The 22,183-nt window shown below is 41.8% G+C and overlaps 1 long non-coding RNA gene across 2 annotated transcripts; it reads left to right on the top strand.

The window, feature by feature from the left end:
• Positions 1–4,338: 4,338 nt before the first annotated feature.
• LOC106150269 lies at positions 4,339–20,406 on the top strand. 2 transcript variants are annotated; one of them, XR_001236999.1, is made up of 3 exons: positions 4,339–4,469; positions 18,156–18,361; positions 18,755–20,406. It is a non-coding gene; the product is annotated as an uncharacterized LOC106150269 (long non-coding RNA). The 2 variants fall into 2 exon arrangements; XR_001237000.1 differs by lacking the exon at positions 4,339–4,469 and adding an exon at positions 4,561–4,650.
• The last annotated feature ends 1,777 nt before the right edge of the window (positions 20,407–22,183 follow it).

A 22,183-nucleotide genomic window follows, 5' to 3' on the forward strand; every position in this document is an offset into this window, starting at 1 on the left:
GGTCTCTTGACTCCATTTTAAAGGACCTGAACCAATGCCACTCTGTTCTGATTTGCTTCCTGAACATTGTTCTACTACAGTAAACAATAAAAGGATAAGGCAATGGAACAATGTTAAATTTTTGTGGGGTTGTTTTTTTTTTTTTTTTTTTTGGTACTGGGAATTGAACTCAGGACCTTGCATTTACCAGGCAGGCACTGTGTTGCTGAGCTACATTCCTGGCCCTGGAACAATGTTAAGAAAAAATGTCATGGCTTCTTTTCCAGCTCAGGACACATGCAATTTTATAAAACAAAACCCACAGTTAGTTGAATCTATGGAGCAGGAAACCACGGGCTGACTAGGTATGAACCTAAACCCTTCGGACCCCTACAACAACCACCAAAATAAAGTAAGACAAATTCAGGAGCATGTTCTGTATCTGTGACCAATGAAATCCCCTTCATGTTCAGAGGGATTATTTTATTTTTTTCTGAAGTCTACAAAGAAATTTTATAAAAAGTACTAGCAGAAATACAAGTGAGAGAGAAGGAAACATTAATTCTATCTGCCCAACACATGGTTTTTGTTTTCCAGTTCTCAACCATCTCTGGTCCATAAACTAGATTTATAATTTTCAAAAGACTCTGTGTCATGTCAGCTTTTCCTGGTATAGAAGAGTGGTGAAAGGATTTCCCCAAATTCTTTCAGGGCCTCAGCCAGGCCCTTTGGGAAGATGGTTGACTGCACAGGTCAAAAGCGTGAGGACCAGTGCTTTAATTATCTAGCAAATGGATAGGAGCATTATCTCTTCTTGCTTAGAAGTTCCCGGTCAGGCACTCAAGTCAGTTAGGAAAGCAGACAATGAACTACAGGTTGTAAGGAACCTGGCTTCAGTCCTACCTGGAAGTCAGCCACAGGGACTAACCTCCTCCCTGGTGGAGTCTCTTTCTGGGTGTTTGGACTTCGTGCCTCCCTGTGGTACCTAACTGCAGAGCTGGAGATGTCCTTGGACGTCTGGCCAGCATTCCCTCCCACAGTTGCTGTCTTTTGCTTGTGTACCTTCCTGACTTGGAAACTCACTGTTGGGTGGTTCCAGGGGGGCCCAGGCATGTCCCCAGGATGAGTTCATTCAGCCCCAGCCCTTCCTTTCCTTGTGCATCCAAGCTCATTCTGATCAGACAGCATGGCCAAGGACACTGGCCAGGTGGGCACTACAGTGGCCTTGGGGGACAGATGCAGTCTGGGCTCCAGGCTGAGGGCTGGCGGGGGATGAGGCAGCATGGGAAGAAAGCCTGGCCTTGGTGGGACCCAGGAGGCCCCGCTAGCAGCCCTGAGCTCTGGCTGTGGGCTCAGTCTCACACCCTACCTACCTGTTGGCCGCCCCGCAGCTCCTGGCAGCATTCTGTCTCCCATGTCTTCACTCCTGTCCCTGTCCACAGCCAACCCCAGCCCCCAACTCCACCCTCCGAGGTCCTGATCCCTTGATCAGACCATCACATTTAGGGCACAGTGAAGACTTTCAGTTCCTGGGACCAGATTCTATATGGACTGTCCCTGTGTCCGTTCCGACTCCTGCTGCAGCCCCTCTGTCTTCTGAAGCCACTGGAAAGTTAACAACTCCATTTCCCAGGTTTCCGCGCCACTGGGGCTGGCAGTGTGAGTCAGAGTTTACCAATGAATGAGCTCCACAAGCAGAGATGTCAGCTTGGCCCTGAGCCCAGAGGGCCCAGGGGGCGGGCAAGGCAGTCATTTCACCAGCTGGGCTGGCCTTGGAGCCAGTAGGTTCTGTGGGCACTGCTGTGACAGATGGCTCTCCGCTGGGAACTGTCCCTGGGACCTCCCCCAAGAGAACATTTCTCTGGCTCCTACAGTGGCTGTAAAGCATGCAGTACTCACTCAAGCGTGAGTTCCTCAACTGGCCAGCATGGTTTCTATTGTTTGCAAGAAAGTAATTTTTTGGTGTACCCTCCGGTGCTGATTATGCCTGGTAACATTTAACAGTACTCACTCATCGACACCGTCTGCCGTCCTAATTGCACCGTGTCCAGGTGACCCTCAGCGTCTATGTGGATTGTGTCCCCAGAGTCAGCCAATGCAGACAGAAAACATTCAGGACAGAAACTGCATCTGTGCTGTACATGTACAGTTTTTTTATTATTATTTGTCACGTTTCCCTAATACAGCCGTCTCCAACCTTTTTGGCACCAGAGACCAGTTTCCTGGAAGACAGTTTTTCCACTGATGGACAGGTTTAGAGGGAGGACAGTTTGCGGGTAATTAAAAGGAAGAAAGGAGGGAAGGAGCAGGCAATCTAGATCCTTCCCCTGTGCAGTTCACAGTAGGGTTTGAGCTTGATATATGAGTATATATTTATTTATGAGATATGTGGGATATATATGATATATGCAACATATACAATATATTTGATATGTATGATATATGATATACATGATATATATGTCATATATGCAATATATGTGATGTATATGACACATAAGATATGATACACATGTGATGTATATGATATAAATGTGACATGGATGACATATATGATAATATGAGATATATGTGATTCATATGGTATATATGTGATGTATACTCTATGATGTATATAATATATGTGTGATACATAAATATATGATACATAAAGGATTTACTAGGCAGGCTGACAATGGCTGCCTGTGGAGTCAGGGCTGGTAGAATGTAGGATGGCCACCTGTGTGTTGGGGAGCGGAGGACCCAGTCCAAAGTTGTAGGACTGGAGCTCGCTGGAGAGTCTGGTGTGAGTTCACATTGGAAAGCCAAAGGGTCTGTGTTGAAAAGCTAGAGAGTCTATGCTGGGAACCTGAAGGAACCGGAGATAGATGTCCAAAGGCTGAAGCTTGGAGCTCCTCTGTAAAAGCAAAGCGCAGACTTCCTGCTTCTTTCCCTTTTTATGCCCTCCAGGCTACAAGCCTGGTTAGTGGGTGCCACCCACATCCTGGGCAGGTCTTCTCTCAGTGTGTGATTGAAGTGTCAGTCAGACACACCCAGAGCCTTACTAATCTGCTAAGTGGCTCTTATTCAAGTCAAGGTCACAAATCACAATTAGGGATCACAGCCCTCCTGTGAGAATCGAGTGCTGCCCTGATCTGACTGGAGGGGGAGCTCAGGCAGCAAGAGCAGCTGTAAACACAGAGGAAGATTTGCGTGCCCACTGCTCACCTCCTGCTGTACAGCCTGGTCCCTAACAGGCTGGAGACCAGTGTTTAGGGCTTGGGATCCCTGCCCTAAACAACACAGTACAGCCATTTGCACAGTATTCACATTATATCAGGTATTGTAAATTGTCTAGGGATGATTTAAAGTGTGTTCTAAGATCACCTTAGGTTCTACGCAAATACTACACCACTTTATATAAGGGACTTGAGTGTCTGTGGGTTTGGGTGTCCATGGGGGGCCCTAGAACCAATATGCTGTGGATATCAGGGGATGATGGGATATGGACAGATAGAGATGTAAGTATATAGATATAGATATTTGTGTCTGTATATGTATGTACGTGTCTCATGTCATTTAGTATCAGACAACCTAGAGATATAGCATGATCCTTATTTTGGAGATAAAGCAACTAAGACTGTGAGAGTGGAACACCTTTCTCACCACCGCGTGGCTAGTAAGTGGCAGGCAGGATTGTTCAACTTTGGGTTGGGCCCAGCCATTTGGGTTATGAGGTCAGGAACAGTGGGCTTAGTGAGATCCATCGGTCCCTTCAGTCCAGAATGTAGCAAGTAGCCTGGAAGCTCTGCTTACTTGTGAGTGCCACCTTGACTTCCCCCAGAACAGGGACACCCAAGTCCAGACACCTGCACCCATTGTCGGGGGTTTCCAAATGTGTCCTCACGAGGGCAGAGGTCCAAAGTCTCCCTCCAGCACAACCGGAGAGAAAGCACGGTGAGTTCCACTTTTGTACCAAGAGAAGGAGAAGGGGGCTGGGGATTTAGCTCAGCGGCAAAAGTGCCTGCCTGGCAAGCGCAAGGTCGTGAGTTCGGTTCCCGGTACCGGAGAAAAAAAACAAAACAAAACAAAAAACAAAACAAAAAAAAAACCAAGAGAAGGAGAAAGTCAGGCTGCTGTAGGAAACGGGGCCGGGCCTGGGCCTCCAGAGCCTGCACAGGCCCAGCACACGGTCCCGATGGTAGGCTGGGTGACGCGCCCCAGGTCCTTTCCTGGAATAGGCGCCTGTTGGAACGGGTGAGTGTGGTCAGCATCTCCATTCAACTCCATATTATCAGGCCTTCATTTTAAAGCCAGGCATAGAAACAGGATCTGAAACTAGGAGGTCTGGCAGTGAGGCATCCATGGTACAGACCGGAGCACTCTGACGTGAAAGTTGGAGGCTGAGAAACTGTGTTTCAAGCACAGCGGATGCAAGGGGCCAAGCCGCGCTGACCCCCAGAAGTCTCCGGGAAAATGCTGCACAGTCGCTGGGCTTGTACTCAGACACAGTGAGTCAGCGAGGAGGAGCAGGGGCAGGGGAGGGGGAAGGAAAGAAGGCTGCAGTCTGAGCAGGAGGATGGTCCGTGTCCGGAACGATCGCAACCCCGGGGCTGACTCGGGTGCGCACTAAGGAGGGACGCGGGCGCAGACGTACAGGCGGGGAGGCCGGAAGGACCGACAAGGACCGTGGTGTGTGCTGTGGAGCGTGGGCGGGTGGAAGGGACAGTTGCTGTGGTACCACTCACGAGCTCTGTGATTGCCTTGATGTTGTTGAAGGGAAGTGTTTACTTTCAATGTAGAAGGATTTTTTTTTTTTTTTTTTTTTTTTTTTTTTTTTTTTTGGTCCTGGGGATTGAACCCAGGACCTTTACGCTAAGCTACATCCCCAGCCCATTTTGATTTTTTATTTTGAAATAGGATCTCACTAAATTGCCAAGTTGCCCAGGCTGGGCTTGAACTTGCTATCCTCCTGTCTCAGCCTCCCAGAGTGCTGCTATTATAGGCGGGAGTCACTACACCCAGCTCTCAATGTAGTATAATGCACCCATTTTTCATTATCACATTATAGAATACCAAATGGCTCTGCTTCTGGCTCTCTGGCTTGCTAGGCCTCCTGCTGTATCCCAATGCCAATACCACTCTCAAATTTATTAGGCTGCTTCCCAACCCACAGTCTTTAAAAACTCAAACAACCTCCCCACGTGATCATGATGATCAGAGTGGATTCAACATGTCAACTGACTTTACAGCCACACATTTCAACCATCAGTATAGAAGGAGAGTATTTGTTTCTGGCTGATTATTTTACTGCTACCCCAAGAATGCATGAGCATGGATTAATGAAAATTAGGAGACTGGCTTGAAGAAATAGATTCTTTTAGAGGTCGTCTGTTTGGCTTTCGTTGCCCTCTACCTGATTCCTGGGCAGAGCTGAGGTTTTAATTAATGACTGCTTACGTGAAGTAGTAACACCCCCTGAGAGGTGAGCAGCTTGCACTGGAAAGGGCCTAGCAAACAGTAAATTGCTTTAAACAGACAACAAAATTTACTGAATGTTTATTTCTTTAAATACTGTTAGGTACATAAGCCAGTCTTCTTGGAGATCTATTCACTAAACCCATCTAATCATTCCAAATTCAAGCTTAACTTTAGCAACAGAAATGATTTATAGCAGAGCCAAATGGGCTGCACTTGTATTTTAGGTTTATGCATTTCATGTTTTCAAGTTTTGAACAGCTTTACTGAGGCATAACTCAACACTCTTAAATTTGCCAATAGTAAGTGTTCCACTCGAAGATTCTTAACAAACATTTAGAATTGTGCAACTCTCACCACAATTGGGTTTTGGAGTAGTCTCATGAATGCTCATTGCAACTGTTAATCTGCCTCTGTCTCTATAAATTTACACTTCCTGGGCACTGAAGATCAATGGACTCATTTAATATATATATAGCCAATATCCTTTTTTTGGTCCATCCACCAATTAATGGATAGTTTGGGGCTTTTCTGAACATTTGCACACATATATGTGGTTGTTGACAAGCCCACATGTGGAATTGCTGAGTCAAGTGCAAATATCCCTTCTAGGAAAATGCCGGTGTTTGCCAAAACGGCCGCACAGTTTAAACCCCCACTGGCAACACATGAGGGCTACAGTTCCTCCACATTCTCCACATCCTTATCATGTTTGTAAGGTCTGGGTTTTTGTTTTATTTTGCTGCTTTTTATGATGGCCATCTGTCTGAGTTACTTTCTTTTTGCTGGGACAAAATACTCGATACCTACAAGTTAAAGGAGGAAAGGATTATTTTGCCTGACAGTTTGTAAAGGTTTCAGTTCATAGTCAGCTGGTTCCAAGACAGGGCAGCATGACAGAGGGGCATCAAAAAGGGGAAACAGTCCGTGGCAGGCAGGAAGAGCCTTCCTTCTTCTTTACCTTTTCATTCCATGAATGACTACAAGACTATTGGTTGGCACCACTAACACCCAGGGTGGGTTTTCCCTATTCAGTAAATCCATCATCCAGACTGAGAAACATGCTAAACTAGTCAGTGGGCTAGCCCAGTATCACACACCCACAATGCAGTATCATACAACCTAGATCCATCCACTTCCCAAAAGCCCCACCTATGGGAACATGTGGCTTTAGGGGGACATCGATATAAGCCATAGCATCATCCCAGTGTGTGTGTGTGTGTGTGTGTGTGTGTTGGTATCTCTATAGCCTTATTTTGTTTTTTCCTAGTGATGAATGTTGCTGAACATTTTGCATCAGTTTAGTAACCATTTGAATAACTTCTTTGCTGAAGTGTCTATTCAGATCTTTCAATCTTTTTTATATTGGGTTATTCATTCATTTATCAACATGTTTGGAGAGTTTTTTTTATTTTAAAGATAAAAGGAGGGAAACATTAACAGACATACAACATTTTACAACATATCACAAGCACAATACAGACAATACAGAGTTACAAACAAAGTGGTAGGGAATTAACAATGGTGGTTGTATTACATATTGATATCTTCAAAGTGGCTTCTCGTGAAAACAGATATAAACATGCAATACTGGTCAACCAAAGGCTCATTGACAGTTTCTTTCAGCATAGAAATAGAAGACAGAAGAACAACCATGTTAACTATCCTGTATATACATACATACAAAATTTCTCCTTCTTTCCCTTCTCTTTTCCCACATCCCAGAAGCCCTTTACTCTTCATTGGTTTCCTATCATTTCACAGTGTCTATCATACCTCCTAGTTTAAATTAACTCTTTCAAGTTTTACACTAGTGAAACAATGCGGTGCTTGCACATGTATGTTTGATTTATTTCACTTATGAGTATGGTCTCTAGTTGTGACCATTTAAATATAAAGGCCTCGAGTTTATCTTTCTTTATAGCTGAGTAATATTCCATTATATAAAAGTACCACAATTTTCTTATCCAATTCTCGGTGGATGGACATTTGGGTTGCTTCCACATTTTAGCAATTACAAATTGTGCTGCTATGAACATAGGTGCACATATATCACTGTGATATGATGTTTTTAGATCTTCTGGGAAAATACCCAGCAGGGGGATAGCTGGGTTGAATGGGACCTCTAAACCTAGTTTTCGGAGGAATCTCTAAACTGATTTCCACAGTGGTTTCACCAGTCTGCATTCCCACCAGCAGTGGAGAAGGGTTCCTATTTTGTTTGGAGAGTTTTTATATAGTTTGCATGTAAGTCCTTTATCAAATGTGCTCAAATATTTTCTCCCAGTCTATGGCTTATCTTCTCCTTTTTAAATAGTATCTCTTGAAACACAAATGTTTTAAAGTTTAAAACATTAAAATTTTTAAAAAAACATATCAACTTTTCAGTGCTCTTGTTTTTGGTATTATTTATAAACATGTGAAGCCTATTGGAACATCAAGATTGTTTCTGTGTTCTTCTATACATTCAATAGCTTTAGCTGTTACATTTATGTCTTTTTTCTATTGTGGTGAAGTTTGTTATGGTTTGAGATAAGGGTATGAATTCTGTTTTTTGGTTTTTGTTGTTTGCTTTTTGGCCTGTGGATATTTAACACTGTTTGTTGCAAGGGTGACCCCATCACGTGGGATTAGATGGTTTCCAAAGTCTGTAGAAACTCAATTGGCTGTAAATGCGAGGGTTTATTTCTAAACACTTGTGTCTGTTCCTTATCTGTATATGCATTCTCCGCTACCAAATTGTCTTAATAAGTGTAGTTTAAGGTGAGATTTAAGTCAAACAATGCAAGTTCCTACTTTGTTCTTCTTTAAGTTTTTTTTTTTTGGTTATTATAGGTCCTTTGCATTTTCAGATGGATATTTTTCAATCAAGTTTTTAATTCTTGGGATTGCACAGATTAATAGATCGACTTGGAATTTCCAGTTTCCATCTTAACAACAATGAAGCTGGGTGTGGTGGCGCATGCCTGTAATCCCAGCACTTGGGAGGCTGAGGCAGAAGGATCGTTGCAAGTTTGAGGTCAGTCTGGGTTACAAAGTGAGCTCAAGGCCAGCCTGAACTGCATAGCGAGACCCTGTCTCAAAAAAAAAAAAAAAAAAAAACCACAATGAAATCATTGAGCATCTAGAATATTTCTCCATTTTTCTTCTTTAACCTTTCTCAATAATGTTTTGCAGTTTTTCATGTGAAAGTCTTATACATTATTAATTTAGCATTAGGTATTTTATTGCTGATGAGGCTATTATAAACAGAATGTTTTTAAATTTCAATTTGGATTTTTTTCATTGCATATCAAATCTTGTATAGGATAATCTTGGTTAAGTCACTTATTTGCTCTTATTTGTTTTAGGTGAATTCTTGAACATTTTCTACATGCCAAATCATGTCTTTAGAGAATAAAGATAGTTTTAGTTAGGTCTTTCCAATCTGGATGAACTTGCTTTGTTGTTGTTATTGTTTGGCTTCTGCCTATTTTAATGGCTAAAATGTGGTTTTAAAACTGTTTAAAAAGAAGCCACGAGAGTAGACATTCCCGACCTGCTCGTGCTTTTATGGGGCAAGGCTTCCCTCTTCTAGCAGTAAGTATGATGTGGTAACAGTTCATTGTGATGTGTGAGAAATGCCTAGCGGATGAGTAAAGCACAGTTCTGGGTGTGTCTGGGGTGTTTCCAGAGAAGGTCGGGGTGTAGGCCAGCAGATTGAGGTGGGAAGACCCAGGCGGGTGGTGGGCGGCACCCATCAATAGGCTTGGATGGAATAAGAAGCAGACAGGAGAAGGAAGCGTGTCGGGTTTTGAAGAGCTCCCATCCGCTTGAGCGTATGCGTCTCAGCTGCCCTCGCCCTGGGCATGGGTCTCCAGTTTCTTCCACCTCGCAACTCAGACTTGCCCCAGCACCCCCCAGGGATATGTACCATGACTCACCTGTTCCAACCAGAGCCCGCCTCCTAACAGCAAGCTAGCTGTAAGCCCCACAGTCCAGTCACCTCCACACAGCGACCTATGGGCACATGAGACCTTTGAGGGTTTTGAAGATCCCCGTGAAGATCCAGCCACAGCAGCTAAGGAGACGCATGTGATCTCAGAGGACTGACTGAACCATGAGATTGGGCTCATTCTGGTAGATCAGACAAATATTTTTATTCCCATCCCAACTGTGTCCTTGTCTCTCTTGTTGTGTGGCTTCCATCTTGGGGCGAGCAGCTGCTGGTCCAGCTCTCGCCTGTGATCCTGTTGGGCTGCCCAATAAATCCCCTTTCGTAATGGTACAAGTGCTGTCTCACAGTTCTGTTCCTCTGAGAATCCTAAGCAGTACAGATGCTAACTAGTTTTCACAGATGCCTTTTATCTAGTGGTGGAGGATACCTTCCATTTCTAATTTATTGTGAGTTTTCCCCCTCCTTTTCTTTCTCTCCTTCTCTCTCATCCCTTCTTACAAACTGGTATTAGATTTTGTCATGTGTTTTGTCTATGCCTACTGAGATGACCACGTGGACTTTGCCCTTTATTCTAATAGTATATTATATTATGCTTTTCAGATAGTAGAGCAACCTTGTGTTCCTGGGATAAATACTTAGTGCTGATGTATTATCCTTATACGTTCTTGGATGCAGTTTGTTATTATTTTGTTCAAGATTAATATATTTATGTGCATTTAAAACATTGGGTTGTAGTTTTGTTTTCTTAAAATGTCTCCATCGGGGGAATACTGTCCTCACACAGTGAACTAGGACATTGAGCCTCCTCCTGCATTTTGTGAGAAAGTTTATGAAGGATTAATATTGTACCTTTAATTGTTTGGTGGAATTCACCAGTTAAGTCATTTGGTTCTGAACTTTCTGTGCATGAATTTGTAAGCTAATTCAATCTACTACTTAGAAATCTACTCAGATTTTCTATTTCTTCTTGAATGAATTATGATAATTTCTTTTTAGGAATTTTTCTAGTTTATTTAAATTACCTCAGTTAGTTAACATAGAATTATTCCTTTAATTTCTATATGATCTATGACAGTCTCTCATTCTTGATTTTGGAAATTTGTGCCTTCTCTCTCTAGTTCTCCATCATTCTAGCTAAAGATAGCTCAATTTTATGGATCTTTTCAATGAATAAATCTTGGTTTCCTTGATTCTTCTCTAATGTTTTTCTGCTATTTCATTGATTTCTTTTCTAATCTTTAACCCTTCCCTTTTCTACTTGCTTTGGTTTAGATTCATCTTCTTTTTCTATCTTTCAAAGTAGAAACTTGGATTATTGGTTTGAGACCTTTCTTCTAGCATAAGCATTTACTGCTATAAATGTCCATTTCAGCATGGTTTTTGATGCATTCCATAAACTTTTATATGCATTTTCATTTCCATTCAGTTTACTATATTGCCCTTTGATGTCTTCCTTGAGCTATAGGCAATGCTGAAGTGTGTTAATTTCCAAATACCATGGGATTTCCCAGATTTTTTTCTTCTGCTGATTTCAGGTTCTGTTGCAGTCAGAGAACATACAGTATTTGATTTTGAGTTCAGTTGCAGTCAGAGAACCCACTTGACACAATTAACCTGTTTTGGTGTACTGGGACTTGTTTGAAGGCCTAACAAATGGTCTGTTAATGGAATGCTCCAAATGCGTTTGGGAAGCATGTAGCCCTGCAGCCAGAATGCTCCACATATGTCAGCTGGGTGGAATTGATTGACAGTGTCTGCCTTGTCCACGTGCTCATTGATTTTATATGAAGTTTTTCTTCCAGTTATTGAGGGAGGATGTTGTAATCAGGGTTTGTAATGGGATAGATTTAATACAGGACACATCATTTATAGGACTATTTTATAATATTCTCCCAAAAAGTCCAATGCAGAGGGTGCAAGAGATCTGTTCATGTGCTACAGACCCAAAGAATCCAGCTGACAGCTTGGATCCCACAGCAATGTCCTGCATGAGGCCAGCTTGCCCGACCACGTAGCTGGATGCGGGTATTGCCCACTGCTTCACATCAAGGAAGCTATGAAGGTGCTGCTGCTCCTGGCCTCACCTGGAAGAGCATTATCTGCCTCAGACCAGGGAACCAGAGATGGGAGCAGCCCAGGCTAGAATGCCACGGATTCCCATTCTCCTTAGTAGTTTTTTATGCATAAATGTTTATTAGATTGATTTAGTCTTCAGTCAAGGTCCAGGGCACTAACAGTGGTTTTCTCTATCATTATAGTTGTTTTTAGAGGAAAGGATAGTTTGACCTTCACACTTGACTGTGTTCAGAAATCTTACTGAAACCTGTTTCCTTCAGGCCCTGATTCATTCTTGCCTTGTTGACATGAACAACAATCTCATCATTGCTGCCACCTCTGCTAGTGCCAGCAGCAGTATCCACAGCAGAGTGTCCCAAGTGGCAGCAGTTGCCTCACACAAGCTATGAACTAACTTTATATATATTTTGGTCTCTGTCTTCTAAAACCCTTGTAATTTCCTGAGTGATCAACATGCTAGCGGTCTCTTTTGTTCTCCTGTCTCTTGTTCCTGACACAGAGGTTCTAAACCCTTGGGATTCCCGGGTGAGAGGAAACCTTATGGCCCTAATAAAGTGATGGCTTCTTGGATGGGGGTTTGCAATAAGATGAGACCCCAATGGTTGGTTCTTTGAAGTATTTCCATGAAGGTTGGTTTTTGTTCATGAACTCTGCCTACCCCTATGTCTTCAAGGTTTCTACCTACTTTCTCTTCCAGTAGATTTAGTGTTTCTGTTTTAATATTTAGATCTTTGACCCACTTTGACTTTAGTTTAGTGCATGGTGATAGGCATGGGTCTGATTTTAGGCTTTGGCATGTGGAAAGCAAGTTTTTCCAGCACCATTTATTAGAGAGGCTATCTTTCTTCCAGTGAACGTATTTGGCCCGTTTGTCAAAGATAAGGTGGTTGAGTGTGTTTGTAGTTGCGTCTGCATCTTCTATTCCACTGATCCTCAGGTCTGTTTTTCTGCCAGTACCATGCTGATTTTATCACCATAGCTTTATAGTGTGCTTCAAAGTCAGGGATTATGATGCCTCCTGCCTTTTATTGTTGCCCAGGATTGCTTTTGCTATTCTAGTTCTCTTCTGATTTCAGATTAATTTTAGATGTATTTTCTCTAGATCTGTGAGGTATACTAATGGTATTTTAATTGTGATTTCATTGAATCTGTACAACAATTTTGGGAATATGGTCATTTTCACAATGTTGGTTCTTCCTATCCATGAGCAAGGAATATCTTTCCATTTTCTGAAATCCTCTTTGATCTCTTTTTTTTTTAGAGTACTCTAATTTTCACCCTATAGATTTTTTATTTCCTTTGTTAGATTGATTCCTAAGTATTTCTTTCTTTCTTTCTTTCTTTTTTTTTTTTTTTTTTGGTATGTTATTGTGAAAGATGTGATTTCCCGAATTTCTCTCTCAGTCTGTTTTTCATTTGTGTACAGGAAGGCTGTTGATTTTTGAGTGTTGACTTTGTATCCAGCTACACTGCTGAATTTAGTTATTAGATCTACAAGTCTTTTGGTGGAGTTTTTAGGGTCTTCTTTGTAGAGTATCATGTCATCTGTGAATAATGATGATTTCACTTCTTCATTTCCTATCCTTATTTCTCTTATTTCTCTCTCTTGTCTAAACTGCTCTGGTTAATGTGTCCAGCACTATGTTGCATAGAAGTGGTGACAGTGGACATCCTGTCTTGTTTCTGATTTTAAAGTGAAAGCTTTCAGTTTTTTTCCATTTAGTATGATGTTGGCTGTTGGTTTGTCATAGACGGCTTTTATCAGAGTGAGGTAAAGATCATCTATTCTGATTTGCTGTATGGTTTTTATCATGAATGAGTGTTGCACTTTATCAAATGATTTTTCTGCATCTACTGAGATGATCATGTGATTTTTGTCTTTGGCTCTATTGACTAATTATTTGGCTCTATTAACTAATTTGCATATATTGAACCATCCCTGCATTCCTGGGATGAATCTCACTTGGTTGTGGTGTATAATCTTCTTGATGATTTGATGCATTCTGTTTGCTAATATTTTATTAAGAACTTCTGCATCTATGTTCATTAGGGAGATCAGCCTATAGTTCTCTTTTCTGATTGGGTCTTTCTCTGGTTTTGGTATCAGGGTAATACTTGCCTCCAGGAATGAGTTAGGGAGAATGCCTTCCCTTTCAATTTCATTAAAGAGTTTGAGAAGAATTTGCATTAAATCTCTAAATTTCTTGTAGAATTCAGCAGTGAGTCCATCAGGACCTGCACTTTTCTTTGTTGGTATTTTATTATATTTGCAATTTGGTTGGCTAATAGTGAGTTATTCAGGATTTTAATATCTTCTTGATTCAGCTTTGGTAATTCATATGTGTCCAGAAATCAGTACATTTCCACTATGTTTTCCATCCTATGAGAATAAAGATTTTCCAAGTAGGTATTTATGATCTTCTGAATTTCTACAGGATCTGCAGTGATTTCATCCTTTTCATTCCTTATTGCATGAATTTGAGTTTTTTCTTTCCTTTTTTTGATAAGGTTGGCTAGGAGTTTATCTATTTTGTTTACTCTTTCTTTTTTCTTTTTTGGTACCTGGGACTGAACTCAGGACCTTGTGCTTGCCAAGCAAGGCACTGTGCCACTGAGCTATATCCCCAGCCATATTCTTTCAAAGAACCAACTCTTGGATTCATTAATTCTTTGTATTGTTTTCTTAGTCTCCATTGTGTTAATTTCTGCTTTGATTTTTATAATTTCCTCACTTCTTTGGGATTTGGGCTTGACTTGCTCTTCTTTTTCAAGAAGCTAAATGTGTAGCATAAGGTTGTTTATTTGTGTTTGTTCTGTTTTCCTAATGTGGGAATTCACCACTGTAAGTTTCCCTCTAAGGACTGCTTTCATTGTGTCCCACAGGTTCTGGTAAGTTGTATCTGCATTTTCATTTGATTATAGATATTGTTTAATTTCTTCTTTAATTTTATCTGTGACCCATTGGTTGTTCAGGAGGATGTTATTTAATTTCCATGTGTTTATGGAGTTTTTGTGATTTCTTTTGTCAATAATTTGCATTTTCATTGCATGGGATAATTTCAATTCCCTTGCATTTACTTAAGCATATTCTATGGGTCAGCATATGTTCTATTTTAGAGAAAGTCCTGTGTGCAGCTGAGAAGAATGTGTATTCTGATGTTGCTGGGTGGAACACTCTGTAAAGGTCTACTAAATCCATTTGTTCACACATTCAGCTTAGTTCTGTTATTTCTTTGTTCATTTTCTGTCTAATTGAGCTACCTCTTTGTGACAATGGGGTGTTAAAGTCCCCTGTTATGACTGCATTAGTGCTTATTTGATTTTTTATGTCTTGTATAGTTTGTATGTCTTGTATAGTTGGGTGCTCCTGTATTTGGTGCATATATATTTATGATTGTTATCTCTTGCTCTTGCAGTTTTCCTCTAACAGCTATGTAGTGATTTTCTTCATCTCTTTTGATCATTCTTGGTTTGAAGTTCACATTGTCTGCAAACAGAATAGCTACCCCTGCTTTTTTCTGGGTTCCTGTCACATGGAGTATTGTTTTTCATCCTTTGACCTTCAGTCTATGAATTTCCTTTTGAGTTAAATGTGTTCCTTGTATACAGCATACTGTTGTATTTTGTTTCTTGATCCACTCTGCCACTCTGTTTCTTTTGATTGGTGAATTGAGGTCATTTACATTAATGGTTATAACTGATATGTATTGGCTTATCTTTGCCATGTTATTTTCCTGCTGTTGGTTCCCTACTTTTCCCCTCTGTTTAGTTGCTTGCTCTGTTTGGTGATTTCTTTCTATTGTTTTTCTTAAAGTTGTAGTCATTTTTATCTCTTTCTAGAATACCTTTCAATACTCTTTGTAGGATTGGTTTGGTGGTCATGGATTTCTTCAGTTGTAGAAGATTTCTTTTGTTGTAGAAGTATTTTATTTCTCCATTAATTTTGAAGCATAGTTTTGCAGGGTACATTAGTCTGGGTTGGAAGTTGTTTTCTTTCTGAACCTGAAATACTTCACTCCAAGCTTTTCTTGACTTGATGGTTTGTGTTGAGAAGTCTGCCATGATTCTGATGGGCTTTCCTCTATAGGTGATCAGTTTCTTTTCTCTAACAGCTTTTAATATTCTGTTCTTTTGCTGGGATCTTTATTATATATCTGGGTGTAGATTTATTTTGGTTATGACTAATTGGAGTTCTACATGCTTCATCTAACTGGATGTCAGATTCTTTTCATGCTTGGGATATTTCTGCTTTACTTTTGCAAAGAATCTTTCTATGTCATTTGTGTTTCAATGTCCTTGCTGTTTCAAATGTCCATCAACTGAGGAATGGATAAAAAAGATATGGTCTTTTTTATACAATGGAACACTACTTAGCCATAAAGAAGGATAAACTGGAGAGTTTTATAGGTAAATGCATGCAACTCAAGACCATACTCATAAGTGAAATAAACCAGATGCAAATATGTAAACATCATATTGTCTTACTAGTATGAGAAGCTGAATGAGTAAATGTGATCCAGAATGTACAATAGATATTGTGAATTGGGAAGAAACTGTTCAAAAGAAAGGAGAAACTGGGATAGGGGAAGGGAGAAAAAAAGGAGGAGAAAACCAAAAAAAATGTATATCTATAAAAGATAGTTAAGATAGTTAGACTACTAATTTCTCTTACTTCATTGAAAAGAAAGGTTTGTGCTAATATTGTTTGGACAATTAAATGCTGATATCTTGTCCTCTGAAAAACTAGTTTAAAGACAACAATATGCAATGTATTAACCATTGTTACCTTCCTATTATCTTGTTTTTAAATTTTGTTTTTTTCTCTTTAAAATAAAAAAATATTTTAAAAAGCAAGGGAAACAGTAAACATATTGACAAAGGAGATCCAATCCAAAACCCCACCAAAGGACAAACAGAGCTTCATTCCCAGCCCAGGAAGAGCTTGCTCCAGGGTTGCGGGTTTCTTGTTTGCTCCTGACTTTGTTTGAGGGTAAAGTGAGCTGCGATGAGAATCTGTGACAATCCAAGCTTTGGTTTCCTCTGAGGGAAACCAACTGCAGAAGCAGAGCATGCGGTAGCGCCTCAAGCTTTTGCTTCAGGCTCTAGGGTGCCTTTCTAACTCCTTTGCCATCAGCACACTGAGTCCTGTCTGACAGCAGCATGCGAAGGCTTGGAGACGTTGCAGGCTTGCTGACTCTGGCCTGTCCCTAAGGAGCTGGCTTCTGGCTTTGACAGCCTTGTTGACAGGGCCATATCCACCCATCCACTGAGCAGGTCTCCGGGGACCTGACTGACACAACCACCTCCTCCTCTGGGGCCTGTGCATCCCTGCTCCAGCTCCATGCACACCCAGATCCCCTGACCATTCTCTCACTGGGACAACAGCATTCATAATCCCGACCTGAATCATCAGCCTCTGAAAGTCAGCTTTTAACCTTGAACCTTTGGAGAAGGTGGGATGGATACCAACCTAGAGAGGAAATTCCACTGGACCGCCATGTGGCCATGAGCAACCTCAAGGAAGATGTCACACCCTGCCAACTCCCCTGCTGTCTGGCATCAGAGCATCACATCTCACAAACACAAGATTCTAGAGACCACCCAGACACCCTATCATGCATCTATCATCTATCTATCTATCTATCTATCTAGCTAGCTAGCTAGCTAGCTAGCTATTTTCATCATCATTATTGATCATCTTTTTTTTCATAACTACAAATTGAACTCAGAACCTTTGCACTTTATTTTGTTTTGTTTTGTTTTGAGAAAGCCTCTCTCTAAGTTGCTAAGTGGCCCAGCACTTAACTGTGCATAACTTGCACTCTTCCTGCCTCAGCCTCTCAGACAGCTGGGATGACAGGTATGTGCCACCACACCTGGGCTCAAAACACTATTTTCACACCAAAAAATCCTAAGAATAGTTCCTTAACTTTTCAGATATCTCCACTGTATTATTATGAAGCAAAATACAGGCATCCTCTGCTCTGTATCTCTAGAGGGAAAACGCTTTTTTATTTTTTTAAGAAAAGCTACAATACTATTATCATGCCTTAAAAAACATTAATTCTTTCATATTATCAAATTACCCATAGTGCATACATTTTTCTGATGTTCTCACAAATGTTATTTTACAGTTCAGTTGTCTGATGTTATTTTACAGTTCAAATGTTATTTTACAGTTCAGTTGTCTGATAATGCAATCTATGCATTGCATTTGATCGATGTATCCCTAATGCTACTTTTCATTTATGAATTTCCTTGCCTCTTATATCTGCAAATAATTGTTTGGTTTTTTTTCTGCAAATAATTATTGACGAATGTGTCAATGTCTGGATTTCTAAAAACTCCAGTGCAACAGTGCTTGGCCTTCATTTAGCCTCCTCTTTCTTTTAAAGCTTTATAGAAGCAGACTCACCATACAATAAATGGCACAGATTTAAATATACACAGTCAGCTTTCTGTACCCAAGGACCTTGCATCTGTGATTTCAACCAGGCACAGATCAAAAACATTTGGGGGAGGGGGATAGGGGCTGGGGATTTAGCTCAGCGGCAAAGTGCCTGCCTGGCAAGTGCAAGGTCGTGAGTTCGGTTCCCGAAGGTACCAGAGAGAAACAAAAAAAAAAAAAAAAAAAAACATTTGGGGGAAAAGACTGCGCCTGAACTGATCAGGTGGACAGTATCCTTCCTCACTGTTATTCCTTAAGCAATATAGTGTGGTGGCGATTTGCACTGCATACCAGGAATCATGCATCACTTGGAGGTGAACTGAAGAATAAGGAGGATGTGCACAGATTCCACGCAGACGCTGCACCCTAACACAGAAGAGATCTAAGCATTCAGATTTTGCTGTCTATGGGGGGTTCTGTAAACAAGCATTTGTGGATACCGAGTGAGGAGCAGCTGTAATTTGGTAAGTGCTGATTTTTGTCTGCCCTGAGAAACCCCAGCACAATCGAGATGATGAACGTATTTGTTGCTGCCACATGCACTTTGCTCTCTGAATGTGGGCATGTACTTCATTTCTGCCTGCCTCAGTTTCTCTGCTGCCCAGTGAGTGCAAGTAAAGGGCAGGTGTGGAGAACCAGTGCCTATTAATGTTCCTCACCTGCCAAAGGCTTCTTCCTCTCTTTCTCTGGGCTTGCTACTCTGTCATGGTAGGAATCAACACGTGAGCCACAGATTTCATCTCTAAATAAAAACCCACAGATGGAAATAAAGGCTTAATGAATTTTTTAGACCTCATAGGTCTTTTCTTTGATAAAATAAAATCAGTTTCCTTGTTGCTTTTTCTCCTGCATTTCAGGAAGGTGTACACATTGGTTGTTCGCTGCTAAAAACTGGCACATTTCTATATAAGTTGCAATCTCATGCATCGAGGATTTGGACACTGGGAAGCACTGCCCTTCTTCAAACCAGCAGGGATGCAGCCACAGCACGGACTCCTGCCTGTGCATCTTTTTCTAACCCAGAAAAGCACACAAGTTGAAGGACCAAGTTCCTCCAGGGAAGAGTGCAAGAGGTGCTGATTTTGAACTCTTAAAGGATGATCCAAAAAAATTCAGTGGGAGAGGGCATAAAACCAGCAAAACTGCAGTAGAGGTAGTGTGAACACGCTCTGGCCCAGGCGGAAACTGGGCATGGGGTGTCAGCAGATTTGTGTCAGTTGCATTAATGAAATGTACAATGACAATATTCCTAGTAATTTAAAATTTTAAGGTATTCAAAAGCCTGTTGAGTAATATATAGACTTGTTCATTTACTGGTCAACGTGCTACCAGGGAGCTGAGAGGTTTAGGAATAATAAAATAAACACTGCATGGCCCCGTAAAGAACTGGTTCTCTCCCACTGGGTGGGAGATGTGTACTAGACCTCACTGTCCCTTCCTGAAAGGGTTAAACTCCAGGGTGGCAAAGACAAAATTCTCAAGGTAATCCAGATGGGAACTAAAAATTTCATTTCATTGCATCCTTGAACTTATCTCCTTTTACTGCAAGTCTTTGAATCAAAGATGTCATGTTGACAATTCTCCATCTGTCCATCCATTGATTCATTGAATCATTCATCTATCCTTCCACTGACCATCCATCCATCCAACCGTCTGACCATCCCTCTGTCCATCTGTCCATCTGTCCATCCGTCCATCCAAGAATCCATCCACTCCTTTATCCATCCGTTCATTTACTCATTATGCATCCATTCTGGGTCTCCTGCCTTCTGGACATAATTCCTACCCCCTAGAAATATTTTCCATCCTTTCCCTGGCTAGTTCATACTCCCCTTCAGGTCTGACTTTAGATCTCCTGTTCTGGGAAGTCCTCTGTGACCACTAAGTCTTGGTTAGCACCCTCCTCCAGACCCCCATCCCTATCTCGGTCAAGTAACCACTATTCCTTGGTACCACCCAGCTGCACTGTGCCGTAGAAGAATAATTGGCTACTTGCTGTCTTTAAAAGAAAAATCCCCAAGTGAATGCCTGAGAACAACTGGTCTACCTTGGCCATCGAGCTAGGGGTTGGTCAGTTGTTTCTGGTGTATAGTAGCCTGGCTGGTCCTGCCAATCTCTCTTGTGCATTTATGGCAAACTGGCAAGTCCACCAGGAGCTGGGCCATCCAGGGTGCACCCCGTGGCTCCTCTCTGTACTGCCTGGTCTTCTACTCCACATCATTCTCAGGCAAGACTGACCCATGGGGGTCAGGCCCCGGGAAGAGCTCCGTGGCGGCTGCAGGGCCTGGCTCAGCACGTGCACTGTGTCCCTCCAGCCAGGCTAAAGTATTGCGTCCAAGTGCCGAGGTTGTCCCAGAATCCAGAGGTCAGGGATGGCCTTTGCTTCCGACAGGAGAAGCCACAGAGAATTGTGACCACTTGTGTCATCCACTGCCTTGGCTTCAAAGCTGAGCTTGGGTCAAAAGCCCTGGGGGCATAGTGAGGGGGGTCATGGACTGAGCAAGGAGAAATAAACTGCATTGGTTGAAAACATTTCCATTTTTTAAAAAAAAAATTAAATTTCCATTGGCACCCAGCACGGAGGGGGTTGGGGAGCTGGGAGGGGAGTCCAGCGTCCCCTGCACAGCCAGGTCTGTGACATCAGGAAGGGGAGGCACCAGGGGAAGTGGCATGGGGTGGCACCAAGGGCTGGAGGGCACCCGGGAACTCACGCCTGGGCCGCTTCTAATTTGTTCCTTAACCCAGGTGAGTTTTAGGGACATCACCGGATTTCCATATTTTTGCTTTAAAGCAATGCTCTTTTTTGTTTTATTGCTTTATCATGTAAAATTTCAGACATTCATAAGTAGACAGAACAAAGTAATGACTCCTCCTGTACCCGAATCTCTGCTTCTGCCACTATCAAATGCACCATCGAAGCCCTCGCTCACACCCCACCACATTGCTTGAGGCAAACCCAGGATCCTTCTTCCGAAACATTTGAATGTGCCTTTCTGAAAGATAGGGAATTGTTGTCAAAACTGTATAATCACAAGACTGTATCCAACCTACAATCATCCCCATAATGAGCCCACACACTGCCTCTGACTGGCGTGTCTGTGTCCTGTTAACTAGAGGCTGACTCCCTGATGTTTTCTCTCTTCCTTTTAATACACTTACAGCTGGCCCTCGGTCTCCACAGGAACTGGGTTCAGGGCTCCCCACAAACTGAAAAGTCCACAGACCTGCTCGAGTTCCTTACATACAATGGCAGAGTTTGCGTGTAACCCGTGTAAACAGTGCTCAGGTGTGCCCGCCCTCCTGTCTACTCTTGTGGTCTCTGGGTGACACCCAATGCCTAGTACAATATTCACGCTGTGGAAATTCTTGTCATACTCTATTGGTTAGGGGCAAATGACAGGAAAAAAAAAAAAAACTCTCTACATGTTCAAGACAGATGGAATTTTTCCCAAATCAGTCCCCGGTTGGTTACATTCTCAGACCCCAGAGATGTGGAAATCAGCTGCACCCAGGAAACCAGATCGGTCCCTGGCTCTTGTAGCTGGCAACTCCTGGCTTCCCCCCGATGAGCTCATCTATCTTCTGCTTCCCTGCAGATAGGTAATTGGATCTAGCTTAGTGGTGGCAAACCTATGGCTCGAGTATTAGGTTTTTTTTTTAAAGACAAAAAAAAGTTACCGTATAAGTTGTTTTTTCTAAACTAAAACCTTAGTATTTGGCCTTAATCTCAGGGTTGGCTCTTTGTGATAAATAAATGGGTTTTGGGTTTGCAGTTTAGGCACTCATCTCTAGAAGGTTTGCCATCACTGATCCAGAGCCTTGATTCATTGATGTTGGAAAGACCACTTCATGGTGGATGTTAAGGGCTACCTCTTCTATTCCGAAAGATTTCTTTTCTAGATTCCATGCCTTAAATTTCTGTGCCTCTATGTCAATCAATTGGTATCTTAAATAAATAACACGGTCACAATCTTTTCCTCCCAATTGATGAACAAATTTGAGCTTTTCCATGTTTCCTTGGCCTGGGCAAGAATTAGAGAGGGAAGAATTCATAGGATTTCTGAAATGCCAAACCAAATACATCCCCCAATCAATTTGGTTTGCAAATGCATTTGGTGTATATGTGATCTGGTTTCCAGCCCTTGGCAATAAAATTTTATGAGATGACCTGGTAAAATGCCCAACCCCCGTGTGAGCAGTAAAATGGTTAAAGAAAAAGAAAACTATAACCACAGGAGGCTTGGACGTTAGCTGAGGGGAAAATGAGAGACATACTTGTCGTCAGA

Source organism: Chinchilla lanigera, unplaced genomic scaffold (assembly GCF_000276665.1).
Source record: "Chinchilla lanigera isolate Chin_1 unplaced genomic scaffold, ChiLan1.0 scaffold00069, whole genome shotgun sequence".
NCBI lineage: Eukaryota > Metazoa > Chordata > Mammalia > Rodentia > Chinchillidae > Chinchilla > Chinchilla lanigera.